General features: G+C 37.6%; 1 protein-coding gene across 2 annotated transcripts in view; it reads left to right on the top strand.

Moving 5' to 3' along the window:
• znf804b (zinc finger protein 804B) overlaps window positions 1-13,993 on the top strand; it is a 242,366-nt gene that overhangs the window by 171,048 nt on the left and 57,325 nt on the right. The gene's annotated exons all lie outside the window — the stretch shown is intronic.

The following is a 13,993-nucleotide window of genomic DNA, read 5'->3' as shown; positions in this document are numbered from 1 at the left end:
AGGAATGGTCGTGTATCACATTCATTTAGGGAAAGTTGCAGTAAATATAGCACAAAGGCTCCAGTGTCACCTACAGTACACTCAGCCAGACTGTTAGATTAATTATCACCCCTCGCAAGTGGTGGCAACCAAACTCCACATATTTCAGACCATGAGTAATTGCTAAAAGTGTTAATGTCACTGAAATAATAATTGTTGAAGTTCAATTTGGCTTGATGCCAAAGTTGTTAAAGGACATGTAAAGCCTACATTTTCTAAGGTATATCAGTTGGGCACATCTCCCCCACCCAAATGGAATCATTTGTACTGCAAATATCCCCTCTGCTTGCCAGCACCATCACATTTTCTTAAAGCAAATAGTAACTTTCACCCGGTGGCCATTTTCCCTCCGATACATAATCAGATACATTTAAATCTGCAAACAGCATACACACACACACAGACAGACCCTTATTCAGCATACATTTCATCAAGAATACAGGCTCACACAGGCACAACTGTCTCTGATAAAAGTTATGCTTTGTTTGAGCTGAGCTCAGGAGAGGAGGTTAGGATAAAAAAATTGAAGCAGACAGCTAGAGCTGAGTTTCTATGGGAACCAGCAATGCCATCTCTTCACTGGCTGCTAGACTGGGGGGCGTGTTTAGTAATCTGAGCTTAGAACAACTGAGCATGCCCACAAGCCAAACGCCAATTCCCTAGGGGGGGGGGGACAAGTAGGTTACAGGAGGAGAAGGAAATATAAGTGATTAAGGGGATGTTGCAGCCTTACTATTAACCTCTGGACAACCAGTGTGGCAGGTATTGAAAGATTTCAAAGAGGCTGTGTGTGGGCTTTACTAGGAAAAATTATATAAAAATATTTTTTCTAGACAGACAGTATGTACCCTCTGCTTCTGCTTTATTTAGCCATAAGGATATTTGTAACATTGGTTGATAAACTAGGCTTTAATATGATGTGATATGTTGTGGAAAATACTGTAGTTTTAGGTAGAAAAGCTGCACTATTGTGGGCAGGAAAGACCTAAAGTTTGTGATACACAGTAAAACCTGCTGGGCTTTTATGATTTTTGATTTCTAAATTACACTGTTTACATAGCAAATAATTCACTCTACCATTTAACATTTTATTTTTAAACAAACAAATGTATTTTTGGCTGTAATATTGGTGTTTAGGCGCCATCTCAGTGCATTGTGCCTGAGTCTGAGCTTTCAGAAGGAGCCAGCGCTACACATTAGAACTGCTTTCAGCTAACCTATTGTTTCTCCTACTCCCATGTAACTGGAGGAGTCCCAAGGCAGACTTGGATTTCTTACTATTGAGTGTTATTCTGATACCTACTGGGAGCTGCTATCTTGCAGTGTGACTGAAGTGTATCAGAGGTCACATGGCTTTGGCACCCTGGGACATGAAGAATATGACTATATTTAATTTCAAAATTAAATATAAAAAATGTTTTGAAAAACGGAATCCAATATAGTGCTGGAGAAGCTCTATTAACTGATCTTTGGAAATAAACATGTTTTCCCATGACAGTATCCAATGACATTTCACATCCATGTCCAATCCAGTGGGAATTTAGATTCCCGGTAGCCAATGATATTGGTCAGGAACTACAATGGGCACCTTTGATAACATCCTTTGTTTTATCACAGCAGGGTGGTTAACCAGTGTGGTTGTTATAACTATTCCAATTTGAATTCACTTTTACAATTAATTTCACAATTAATTTTGAATAAAATTAATTGATTAAATCAAAATATTTCTAAACATACACACACACACACACATATATATAGACAGAAAATGATAAAATACTAATAAAATAAACCATAAAACAGCTATCCTCTCAGACCTTTTGCTTTGGTTTCCTAGAGACCAATACATTTTATGAATTTGCAGCTGACAACTAACCTCTCTAAGGTTAGAACAAAGGACAGTGTTTAACTAATCAAGGGCAGATTGCAGGAGCAGAACTGTCTTATGATAGGATTTATATATACGATAAATATATATTTATATAAAATGCCCAGAAAGAATGCTCAGTTGCAGCTGACATTTCTTCTGCTTAATGCCATTGTTCAGTGAGGAATAATAATGGGATAAACAAAGAACAAATTGAATTTTGAACTACAATCAGACATGGTCTGGTGAAATGATCAGACATGGTTAACCCTTGGTCTTCATCAGAGCATTTGAAAGCTTTAAAGGATTAAATATTGTAATTTTATATACAGGTATGGGACCTGTTTTCCAGATAAGGGCTTTTTCCATAATTTGGATCTCCATACCTTGATTCTTTAAAAAAAAAAAAAATATTATCAGCTAATCTACTTTTTAATATACTTTTTATAGGATTTGGGTTTTTTTTATTAGGTCTGTTTGAGATAAGTACACAAAATACGCTTTACATAATATGTAAAGTGACATACACACACATATATTATACAGGTATGCTCAGGACCTGGGGTATTCCTGGTTAAGAGTAACCTCCCCTGGCCTCTGCTCATGAATACAGTGCTGCCAAATGCAGATGGCACTGTATTCATGGAGGAAGTGCTGGTCACTGCGCTTGATATTGGATTAGCCAGAGCCTGTATCACTTTGCTACAAGGGCACAAATTTATTATTTTATTATTAAAAATAAATTATCCCCAAAAGCCCCAGCTCTACATCCGAAAATTTAAAAACCCAGTAACCAAGTCCCTCCTACATTATAACCTTTTCTTGTTCTTTAAGTACCATCTAGCACCAAATTGTTTATGTATCTATCTGTTATTCTGCTTACATTAAAAAGCAAGCACAGATACTCTTACAAGCTACTACAGGTATGGGATCTGTTATCCAGAAACCTATTATCCAGACAGTTCTGAATTAAGGGAAGGTCATCTCTCATTATAAGCAAAAAATTCTTATTTTTTAAAAAAAGTATTTGCTTTTTCTCTGTAATAATAAAACAGTACCTGTACTTGACCCCAAATAAAATATAGTTAATCCTTATTGGGGGCAAAACAATCCTATTGGGTTTATTTAATGTTTATATCATTTTTTTAGTAGACTTAAGCTACGGAGGTCCAAATTACATAAAGACCCCTTATCTGGAAAACCCCAAGTCCCGAGCATTCTGGATAACCGGTCCCATACCTGTACAATAAACTCAATTAATGATGTCTTCTTAGAGTGCATCAGCATTGACTCAGGACTCATGTTTAGCAGGGATAGGGAAGCCTCATTCACTGAATGTGACGTAGAAGGCATCTCAATATTAGGGCATTAGGACATTGATTTTTAATAGAGAGTTGTGCAGTTTATTTTTTAACAAGACGTATACTGTGTATATATATATATGTATGTGTAAGAATGTGAATTGTTTCAGAACCATCTAACTGTGAGCCAAGTCTGGAAAATTGAATTTATTTTGCACCACAGCCAATTCTAAGTTGCTATTAAATTTTATAGTTCAGCTAGTATTACATTTTGGAGAAGCCTTTAAGGACAAGGACTTTAGATCTGTGCGTTAAAAAACCATTTATTAAGGCAGTGTAAGGATTCATAAACACAGGTATTATTATACATTAGATTACATTATTCCATATTTGAAAGTATAACGCAGTGTTTACTAACAGAGGAAAATCATGGGTTTATGTGAAAGTGAAGACTTGTTCTGAGAATATTATTGCACAAAATTATAAAGAAATAACAAGTACTGATGGGCGAAATGTTTCGCCAGGCATGGATTCGCAGCGAATTTACACGTTTCACCATTGGGCGAAAAAATTTGCAGCGTGTCTAAAAATTGACGCAAGAATAGTCGCACGTCCAAAAATTGACGCAAAAACAGTTGCAGGCGTCAAAAGAATAGTGGCAGGCAACAATTTTTTTTCCGCGCAGCATTTTCACCATTTTGCGAATCTTTTGAAAGATTCACAAATTTATTGGCGAAACGAAATGGGAGAGATTCGTTCATCACTAATAACAAGTAAAAGGGAAACTGAATTGACCTAATATAATTAGAAAAAAAAACAAGTAAACAGAATATTTAGCTTATGTACAATATTTTTTGGTATAAATTTGATGTAATATTTGGTATTTAGAATGAAAATTATATGAATTGATATAAATATGCTAAGATAGGAGTAATGTTTCCTTCTGAAAGGGTCTGAATGGGGCACTATCTCTCTCCAAAATCTCACTGCTGTGCTGTAATTAGCAATGAGCATCATTTGAAACCTCGGGTGCAACCTAAACAACTGAAGTCAGGGCCTAAATGTATCTCCTGCAACTTGGTGTTAGGGTTCAGATGGGTGAGTAGGGCTTGAAACACTTGTCTTTGATTCTACTATCTCTTGGAGGGAGATCTGCTTTGTTCTGCTATGTTAGGACAAAGTACAATGTTTAAAGGGAAAAGAAAGTCAAAGTCACTTGGGGGTGCCAAAATGTTAGGCACCCCCAAGTGACTTTGACCACCTACCTTTTACCCCGGGCTGGTGCCCCTGTGAGGAGGGAACAGCACCAGCCCGGGGTAGCTGCAGGCGCTTCCTTCCTCTTGTTTCGCTGCGCGCGCATGCGCAGTAGAGAGAAAAGCCGAACTTAAACATTAAAGTCGGCTTTTCACTCTACTGCGCATGCGCCCACCGCTGGCATTCAGGAAGAGGAAGCCAGAACACGGAAGCGCTGCGCTCCAGGTGCCCCGGGCTGGTGCTGTTTTCTCCCAACAGGGGCACCAGCCCGGGGTACGAGGTAAGCGGTTAAAGTCACTTGGGGGTGCCTAACATTTTGGCACCCCCAAGTGACTTTACCATTCGTTTCCCTTTAAGGCCCACTTAGCAGTCTCATTAAAGCAAGCAGCTGAAAATGAGAAAGAACATTATTAACTTACCCTTTATCAATGACCTAGAGCTCTGAACAATTTGATATAAAGGACCCACGTTAAATGGTCTGTCCCCATACACATACTGTGGCACAGGGTACAGACCGTCCAGCTACGGTTGGGGTTAGGGGTAGAATGTCTAATGTGTATGACCCTACTGATTATCAAAGCAGACAACCTTATCTAATATCTGCTACAACTTCATAGGCAGAGCTAGAAATTGGGGTAGGCAGAAAAGGCACATGCCTAGGGCGTAGAGGTGGGGGGCACTAGGTGTGTACCTCTTCTGCACCCTTAGTCCAGTTTCTTGTCTCTCCACCAGCCTCTTCTCATTTTGCGGCCCCAGAGGCCACTCCGCATGTTGGCCCATCCTACCCAACCCTGTTTAGTCAGAATGTGTGCGCAGGTTCCAGCTTGCGCAGGGTAAGTGTGACTGGGCTTATATGCAATGCACCATGCAGTGTCCAAAGTGCAAAAAATGGCCTAAATGTGCCATTTTTTTGCACTTTGCATACTGTGTGATGCTTCTTTTTGGAGCACCTAGACCTGCATCTCCCCTTACTACAACACCACCAACCCCAGGGGTTCCAGTAACCAGTAAGTGAGCACTAAGAGGCCCACCCTTGCACCCCTTAGTGTTCTTGCACTTGCACCCCCAGCTTTCGCAAATGTGGCCTCATGTTTTTTATTCATATGATAGCTTTCATATACCAGTTTGAACTTGCTCGGCCTGTAAAAAAATTATTTAAAAAAAATGTCCATGCCATATGAAGAAAGGTGGAAGGAAGACAGAGATGTTTCCTGTAATTGTATTAAACAGTGCTTTGTGCAACAGCAACTGCAAATATATAAAGCTGTTCCATTAAGCAAAGTTTTACCGATGGGACACATTAACAACATATAAATTGAGTGGAACTGGTAGTGCAGCCAAGGGAAATAGGTTTATGGGCATCTTAAAAGATAGATACACATCCCAGGCTGCTGAAGTACTAACTAGAAACTCAGCTTTGCAGCATTAATGGACACAGATGATGTGGTGTATCACACAAAGCTATATAGGAACTTACCACTACCAGTCACTGCTTACTAGTTTAAAAGTCTACATCTGGACAATGATATGTCTTTGTGTATATATATATATACACAAGGGAGAGTGGAGCACACCCTATGAGGGTTCAAATGCCCTGGGTGCTGGCAAAAAATGAGGAAATATAAGGACAGAGAGCCGCACACGCAAGGACTTAGCAAATAGTGAAAAAAATTATTGTAGAAAATCCAACGTTTCGAGTACTGACTGTACTCTTCCTCAGGGACAAACCTGGTTTGCAAGGTTGATAGGGACTGGGCAAGTCCAAATGTGTCTCTGCCAAAACAACTAAAATATGAAGGGCAAATTGCCTTAATTGTATCTTGTTTTCTTGACAAACCAAGAACAGTAATCTGATTTACTGCTTGAATTTTTTTATTCTGGGAACTTGTGTTCCAGTTACACCTGTTTTACTCAGCCTTTTAAAAACACACATAAACCGCAGAGCTCTGAGCTTCCTTCAAGTAACTTTTGAATAATTATGCAGGGCTATAGGATAGGAATTCTTTATAGAGTAACAGCCATTCCAGCTACTCTGTGTATACACTAGAGGTAGCAAACAGTCTAGAGTTAGATTTTGTGAGTAAAAACTACAGCGAGATCTTGGTTGGGCATAGAACTGCGAAATTTCTCAGCTAAGTAACTACTGATTTATTGGTCAGACTTTATTCTAAGGATGTCGCTTCTCACATCGATTGTACAACGAAGCCCTGAGTGCCTTTGTTTCTTGACTGTATTTTGTTGATCTATTTGTGTTGCCAAATCTTGCTTCAATATTTATATTACATTTGGTGAGACAGAAGGAGGACAATTTAAAGCACATAATTCATTGTGCTCTCAACAAACAGAGCATGTCATCATTTTTTAGGCAATTACAAGATTACAGTATATCACAGCTAGCACTTTTACCCATAAGTCTTGCATGCCTAACTATGGCCCTTGTGGCCGTGTTTCTCATCATCTTTAATATGCTATGTGGTGATGGTCACTGCTCTTACAGGTGCTATAAGAACATCTGGGACACCAGTACTGACAGTGCTTCGTCTCTGTATCTTGGGACAGAGGGTTCTAAAGCTTAACCTAGCTGCACTGTACATTGACCTGTATCATAGACAGTGTTTAGGGGACATCGGTTATAACTAGTGATGAGCGAATCTGTCCCGTGTTGCTTCGTCAATAAATTCGCAAATCTTTCAAAAGATTTGCGAAACAGCGAAAATGTTGCGCGGAAAAAAAAATTGCCGCCCGTGACTATTCTTGCGACAATTTGGACACAAGACTATTCTTTTGATGCCTGTGACTATTCCTGCGACTATTTTTGCGACAATTTGGACGCGAGACTATACCTTTGACACCTGCGACTATTCTTGCGACAATTTTTGGATGCATGGCGAATTTTTTAATCCGTTCCGCGAAACAATCCGCCAATGGTGAAAGCGGAAATTCCCAGCAAATCCATGCCTGACGAAACATTTCGCCCATCACTAGTTATAACAGTACATTTCAGATTAGTGGCGTAACAAGACCATGTAAAAGATTTGCCCAAATACCGAACCAACTTCCGTGATTATGTGACAAAAAGTCACATGATTTTAAGGATTTGGATTTGGATCAGCCAGGAGCCTGGATTCGGCCGAATCCTGCTGAAAAGGGATGAAATTTGGCCGATTCCTGAATTTGGTGCATCCATATTACAAACTGCCCCTTGCATATGGTACATACTGGATGTACGGCAGTTGGTGCAAATCTTTACTGTTTGCTTTACAACTAAAAGTTCCTACAATGAATTGGTTAAGGAAAAAAAGCTCTTCCATTAAATACTCAGGAATAAAGTAAATGAAGATATTATGCAAATAATGATATAAATAAAATGTTTATCTTAGCATTTCCTACATACAGGGAATTCAGTAGCTTTTTTTTCAACGGCAGTTTTATTCTGAAGATAAACATGGCTTATTATACAAGCACAAAAACAGCCGGCAGCAATGGAAAAAAACCCATAAAAATGTGTGAATGCGATATGCAATGTTCAATGAAATTAAGTGGTAAATAGTATGATTTTCCACATGCTATAAATATATTTCTACTCCTAAAATTAACATTGCCTTAGCCAAACATATTTTAAGTAAGAAACTCAGATTATGGAAACTTAGTGAGTTGTATCTTGCCAGTGGGCAGTTTGTCCTCTGTGCCACTTTAAAGGAGAAGGTAAAAACTAAGTAAGCTTTATCAGTAAGGTCTATGTAAATACAGCCATAAGCACTTACAATAATGATGCTCTGAGTCCTCTATCAAAAGAAACACAGGATTTATTGTCTCTTTTTTTGTAAACATGATGTTCCAGTGTCTGACTTCCTCTCTCAAAAACAGCCTTAATTCCCGTGGCCAGAGTCTACGCAGAGTTTGCTCCCCCTCCCACCAGAATGCTAAGAACTCCCTCCCCCCTCCCTTAGGAATGTGTGATCTGAGCTATAACGGCTAGACTGCAGGCAGGAAGCTACTTAAAATGGCAGCTGCAATCTTAAGCAAAGGGAGAAAGCTTCGAAAAGTTGTTTACACAGGTATGGTAATAGTTTCTGCAGGATAAATATATTATTCTAGGTGGCACTAATGTGGCAAATCTATTGGCAGTAAAATGTGAAAATTACTTTCCTTCTCCTTTTATTACATATTTTGATGTCTAATATTTGTTCTGCTGTTTATATTATACATTCTTAAATCACTTTGATAATTACTTTTATTCCTATAAAATGACATTTAAGCGCACAGACTTTAGGACTTATTTACAAAGCCAGGCCTGTAGTGCACGAAATGAATGATATGACTGAAATATCTGGTAGACAATGAGCAGGCAACGTGAATTTTTTTGGCTGTGGTTTATTGTAGATGGTGATATCATTGGGCAAAGCACTGAAATAGCAATGAAATAGCTCAAGGCAGTGCTCTTTTTATACCTTAATACATCGGTATTACTTTGCCTACAAAAACGGAAGTAGCAAGGCTAGCTAATACTATACTTAGACATGTTTCAAAGAGGGGATACCATTCATTAGATAAAAGTTCTAGCGGTTTTCCATCTTTCTGGTCTCTTGATCTTTTAAAAATGGGTTAGTGTCCTTGCGTGGCATTTGCAGGGAAGCAAAAGTTAATATCTGAAAGTGTATAAAATGGCTGTAGCATTGAGAAGCAAAATGGCTGTGCTTCAGATCAGTGTCCTCAGATGAAATTATTGAATAATGAATTGCACCCTAAGGAGCAGCTTATTGTGTTCTAAATACATTTGATAGTACGGCAATCAGAGGGAACACATCTATCCTGCACTTCACTCAATTGTTCAAGTTAGGGAGCATAAAAGTCCAAAAAATGCAGGAGAACCCTATTTTTTCTGCCTACCTATGGAAAGTGATACATAGAGAGTTGCCTTGTGCCTTGAACCCAGAAGCACTGCGTTCTACTCCTTGAGCCAGAGTTTTAATCTGGATCGAAGTACAGAGAACCTCCATAACCAGTGATTCCCTTGGGTCTGTAGCAAAAGTAAAGCAGCTCTCTTGTGTCATAGAAAAATAGGCTGAAATAATGTGAGAAACAGACACTAAACAAATTGTGCAAAGTAATCCTACCTGTTCTAAATAGTATAAATATACCAAACCTTTATCAATCTCTTATATTGTGCAACTTGGTGTTAACTTCCATGTTTGCTAACATAGTCATTCCAGCTACTTTTGTGTATAATCTAATGGTCGCAAAAGGCCTAGATCTGGGTCTAAGACATAGCAAGCAGTACAATTTTGGCTGGGCAAAGAGCTACAAAGTTTCTCAGTAACTATTGTAAGAGTTGGCAATTTTCAGAATGTGTTGTAATATGAATTCATGCAAATGTTCCATGCATCTCTATCACTATTCTCTAAAGATTCCCGGTGTCGTTTTATATTTGTCAAAGGCTATGAATCAGATCCCTGCAGTCGCCGCAGCCACTTAAATCATTCCCCCGGGCCTCATTTTTATGGCTCTGTATCTCAAAAATAGAAAATGGCATAAAGAAAACTACAGACAAGTTCAAAAGAGCTAGGCCAGCACTTTAAAACTAAAGCAATATTTTTTTATTAGCCAAAACAAACAGCGGTGCAATTTTTCTTTTACTATTTTGTCAACTGGCAGACTGACACACAAATATTATATGAATACATTGTTTTTTAGCAACACATTTGGCCTGAATGTCAATGTATAAAGGAAAAAAAAAAAATATATATATATAATATAAACAGTAAACAAACAAATAAATAAAGAGACAATGCAAATAATTACAAAAAATGTATAACTGTCCTGGAACTTGGGAACTTGGGGACTTTTTAGGCCATTGTGTTCAGATGGATAATAGTGCGCAGGAATTTTTCCCTCATAAAGTCTTTAGACTTTTCGAAGTTTTAACACATTTCAATTCCAGGTAATTCACTTTGGCTGGGCCAGTATGCTGGGATGATTGGACTACTGGTCACATTGTGAGTTCAGAGATCAGAAACTGACCTGTGCAGCACTTACATTGAGATCCTTGCATACGTACAGTATTTGGCCTTACAGAGGAGCAGTTGTTTGGGTTATGACTCTTCTCAACTGAGCCACAGTATTATGTGATGGTGCCTGCTTTTCTCTATTGTCAGGGATGTTTATGAAGCTGGAGACCATAAGTCTACCTTGTTCTCATCCCATTACATATAGAAACTGCATTCGCTTATGCACCTTAATTGAGAATAACAGAGCCTCATAGGTCAGATGAAAGCTTGCAATGAATCATCCATGTAACCAATTACATTTTATTGCTCCTAGTGCTTTCCTACTGCTCAAGTCAGTGACAAGCATCTTTTAGCCCATGGGCTTGTGACTAATGGGCTTATTTTTCAATTATCGAGTTTGTGAATTCGTGTTTGGTTTTCTGAATCAAATAAACTTGTATATCAAATGCTCGATTATTTATTAATTATTATTATTTATTAAGGAAAACTTGGTCGAATAAAAACTTAAATACCTTGATTTTTTTGAGTTTACAAACTCGAAAAACCCAAGTTTAAAAATATGGCTTAACTTTGACGAGGTCAATTCCATTGACTTCTATAGAAACTCGCAAGTTTTTAGATGATGAGTTTCAAGCTTTTTGCATTTAATAAATACCAGACGTTCAAGTTTTTGAACCACAACCCCAATTTGAGTTTATTTAGCTTGAAAATCTCAAATCCTGAAAAAAATGAAAACTTTGTTGATAAATCTCCCCCTTAGTGTTGTTAGTTTAATATATATGTCACAAAGAAAACCATTGCTTTGTCATGTTGTCTAGCTGAAGACTCTAGGAAATCGTTTTCCATCTCTGGGTTGTCCAAGCTACGGCCAATTTGTTAATATCATGTGTTGTTTGTATAGTTAAACGCCCACATTTGGGCTGAAATGGTAACAGGTTTGTCTGTTGTGCTGTAGGACAAGTAATGGGGCGGAGGGGCCATGCTGTGCCACCTCTGGCAGCGTAATGGCTTGAAGCATTCCTTTGTTTAGAAACGAGTGAGTGGAACTCTATGATCCTATAGTCCTTGGTTTAGAAACAAGATAGTGGAACCTTGTTGTAATGAAAGATCTGTGAATATTTTCTACCATTTCTAGACTATAACAAGTGGAGAATGTGTCTAGAAATGTTATTCTGGAAACTCTGTCTGAAAAAATATGCTACAAGCCCAAGGTGAATTATCAGAACTTGCTTGAACAAGTATGTTGCACTTATCACACACTTTCCAATGGATTACCAAAACAAGAACATAGCCATTGCTTGACAATGGTAGTAATAATCCCTTGATTACAGTTGCTAAAGGCTGTCCTTTAATGGATTTTACTTGTCACTTTTAATTCTTTCTAATCTGTGTCTGCATTCATTACCCAGCTTTGTCATCGCAATGGCCTCCCTGTCAGAATTCTAAGTGAGTAAATGCGCTGTGCCTTCTTACCACCGAGACCTTAAGTCTTAAAAATACGGAAGAATAATCACAATCTTTAGTGGCAATTTACAAAATGATTGTTTTGCCAATCCGCTATTTGTGATTTTACAAGGGACATTATTGCCAACCGCAGTATTTAATTTTTGTTGCCTGCTAGATGCACTGTGCAGAGCTTCTGTCTCAATCTCCTGTGACTTAATCCAACTCGTAAATGCAACAGACAGACGGTGCAGCAACCTGAAAAAATGTCTGGCTCTTTGCTCCACGACTGCTATTTATCTGTTAAAGGCATCGTGCCTACAGCTATTCTGTCAAATGGAAAAGTACCAAAATGCACTGGAGATAATAAACATATTCAACTAAACATGTTATCATTTATTATAATTACTGTCTGTCTACTGGATGGAACCTAAAATGATTTTTATTTATGGTTGTTATTATTCTTGTTCTTTTGATATGTATTATTTGCATTTATAGGACCCTTTATCCAGAAGGCTCGGGACCAAGGGTATTCCGGATAAGGGGACTTTCCATAATTTGGATCTCCATACCTTGAGTCTACTAAAAAATCACTAAACCATTAATCAAACCCAATAGGATTGTTTTGCCTCCAATAAGGATTAATTATATCTTAGTTGGGATCAATTACAGGTACTGTTTTATTATTACAGAGAAAAGGGAATCATTTAACCATTAAATAAACCCAATAGGGCTGTTCTGCCCCCAATAAGGATTAATTATATCTTAGTTGGGATCAAGTACAGGTACTGTTTTATTATTACAGAGAAAAGGGAATCATTTAACCATTAAATAAACCCAATAGGGCTGTTCTGCCCCAATAAGGGGTAATTATATCTTAGTTGGGATCAAGTACAGGTACTGTTTTATTATTACAGAGAAAAGGGAATCATTTAACCATGAGATAAACCCAATAGGGCTGTTCTGCCCCCAATAAGGGGTAATTATATCTTAGTTGGGATCAAGTACAGGTACTGTTTTATTATTACAGAGAAAAGGGAATCATTTAACCATTAAATAAACCCAATAGGGCTGTTCTGCCCCAATAAGGATTAATTATATCTTAGTTGGGATCAATTACAGGTACTGTTTTATTATTACAGAGAAAAAGGAAATTGTTTCTAAAAATCTGAATTGTTTGATTAAAATGGAGTCTATTGGAAACTTTCTGGATAATGGGTTTCTGGATAACGGGTCCCATACCTGCACCAAAAAATCTGGCAAGTGCATTGGAGTGAATTTTTTCCTGTCAAACAAATGTGTGTTTTTTCCAGCAATAACAATGAATGGAGAAATTCTAATAATGCTGTTGCTGTGTTTTTCTGGCAAAGAAAAAAACATGAATTTCACTGTATCTGGCAAAAAAATGTGCTCATACCTAAACACAAACAAAAGATTCTGCATAGCCTTGTAAATTGTTTTTTTTTCCTTTTTAATTATTGTTCATCATTATTTCATTTTTTTATATATAGTGTATTTTCTATATATGCATGTATACTATTAACATTTATTACTATTATCAGAACTAATATTTTGCCTTACCAATGGCTTCCCCTTCTGTGCTACAGAGTAATTAAGGCTTTTGAATTTAGTGGGGATGCTGGAGACCAGAGAACACATAGTACTTTAAGATTTACTGTGTTCTGCGCAATTTCAAATAAAAGGCAGAAACAATTTTATGTACTATAAAAATGTAATTTGTTTTTTTTCCTTGAGGAAGCAGAGTAATAGTACAGAGAAGGGGAATTTTTCAGCATCCTTATTTGCTAGCGGTGTCGGGAATGTAAATAAAAGTGCATAATCGAAAGCATTTTATCTGTTTTGTGCAGTTACCAAAATGGTTTATGGGCTCAGGCAAAAAGAATGGGGGCAATGAAATGACGCAATGAGAAGCTTTGATAAAGGAACATATTTTAATCATAAATTGTTTATTACCTGTGGTTAGTTTATTTTTATTTTTACAGATATAGCATTTCATTTATAGTGTGAGCAATTTTCACCTCCAGTAGTAAAGAGTGATGTATAAAGTGAAAGCCTTTGTC

Source organism: Xenopus tropicalis, chromosome 6 (genome assembly GCF_000004195.4).
Source record: "Xenopus tropicalis strain Nigerian chromosome 6, UCB_Xtro_10.0, whole genome shotgun sequence".
Taxonomy (NCBI): domain Eukaryota; kingdom Metazoa; phylum Chordata; class Amphibia; order Anura; family Pipidae; genus Xenopus; species Xenopus tropicalis.
The sequence above is the reverse complement of the archived record's forward strand: the minus strand, read 5'-3'. Positions and strand labels throughout refer to the sequence as shown.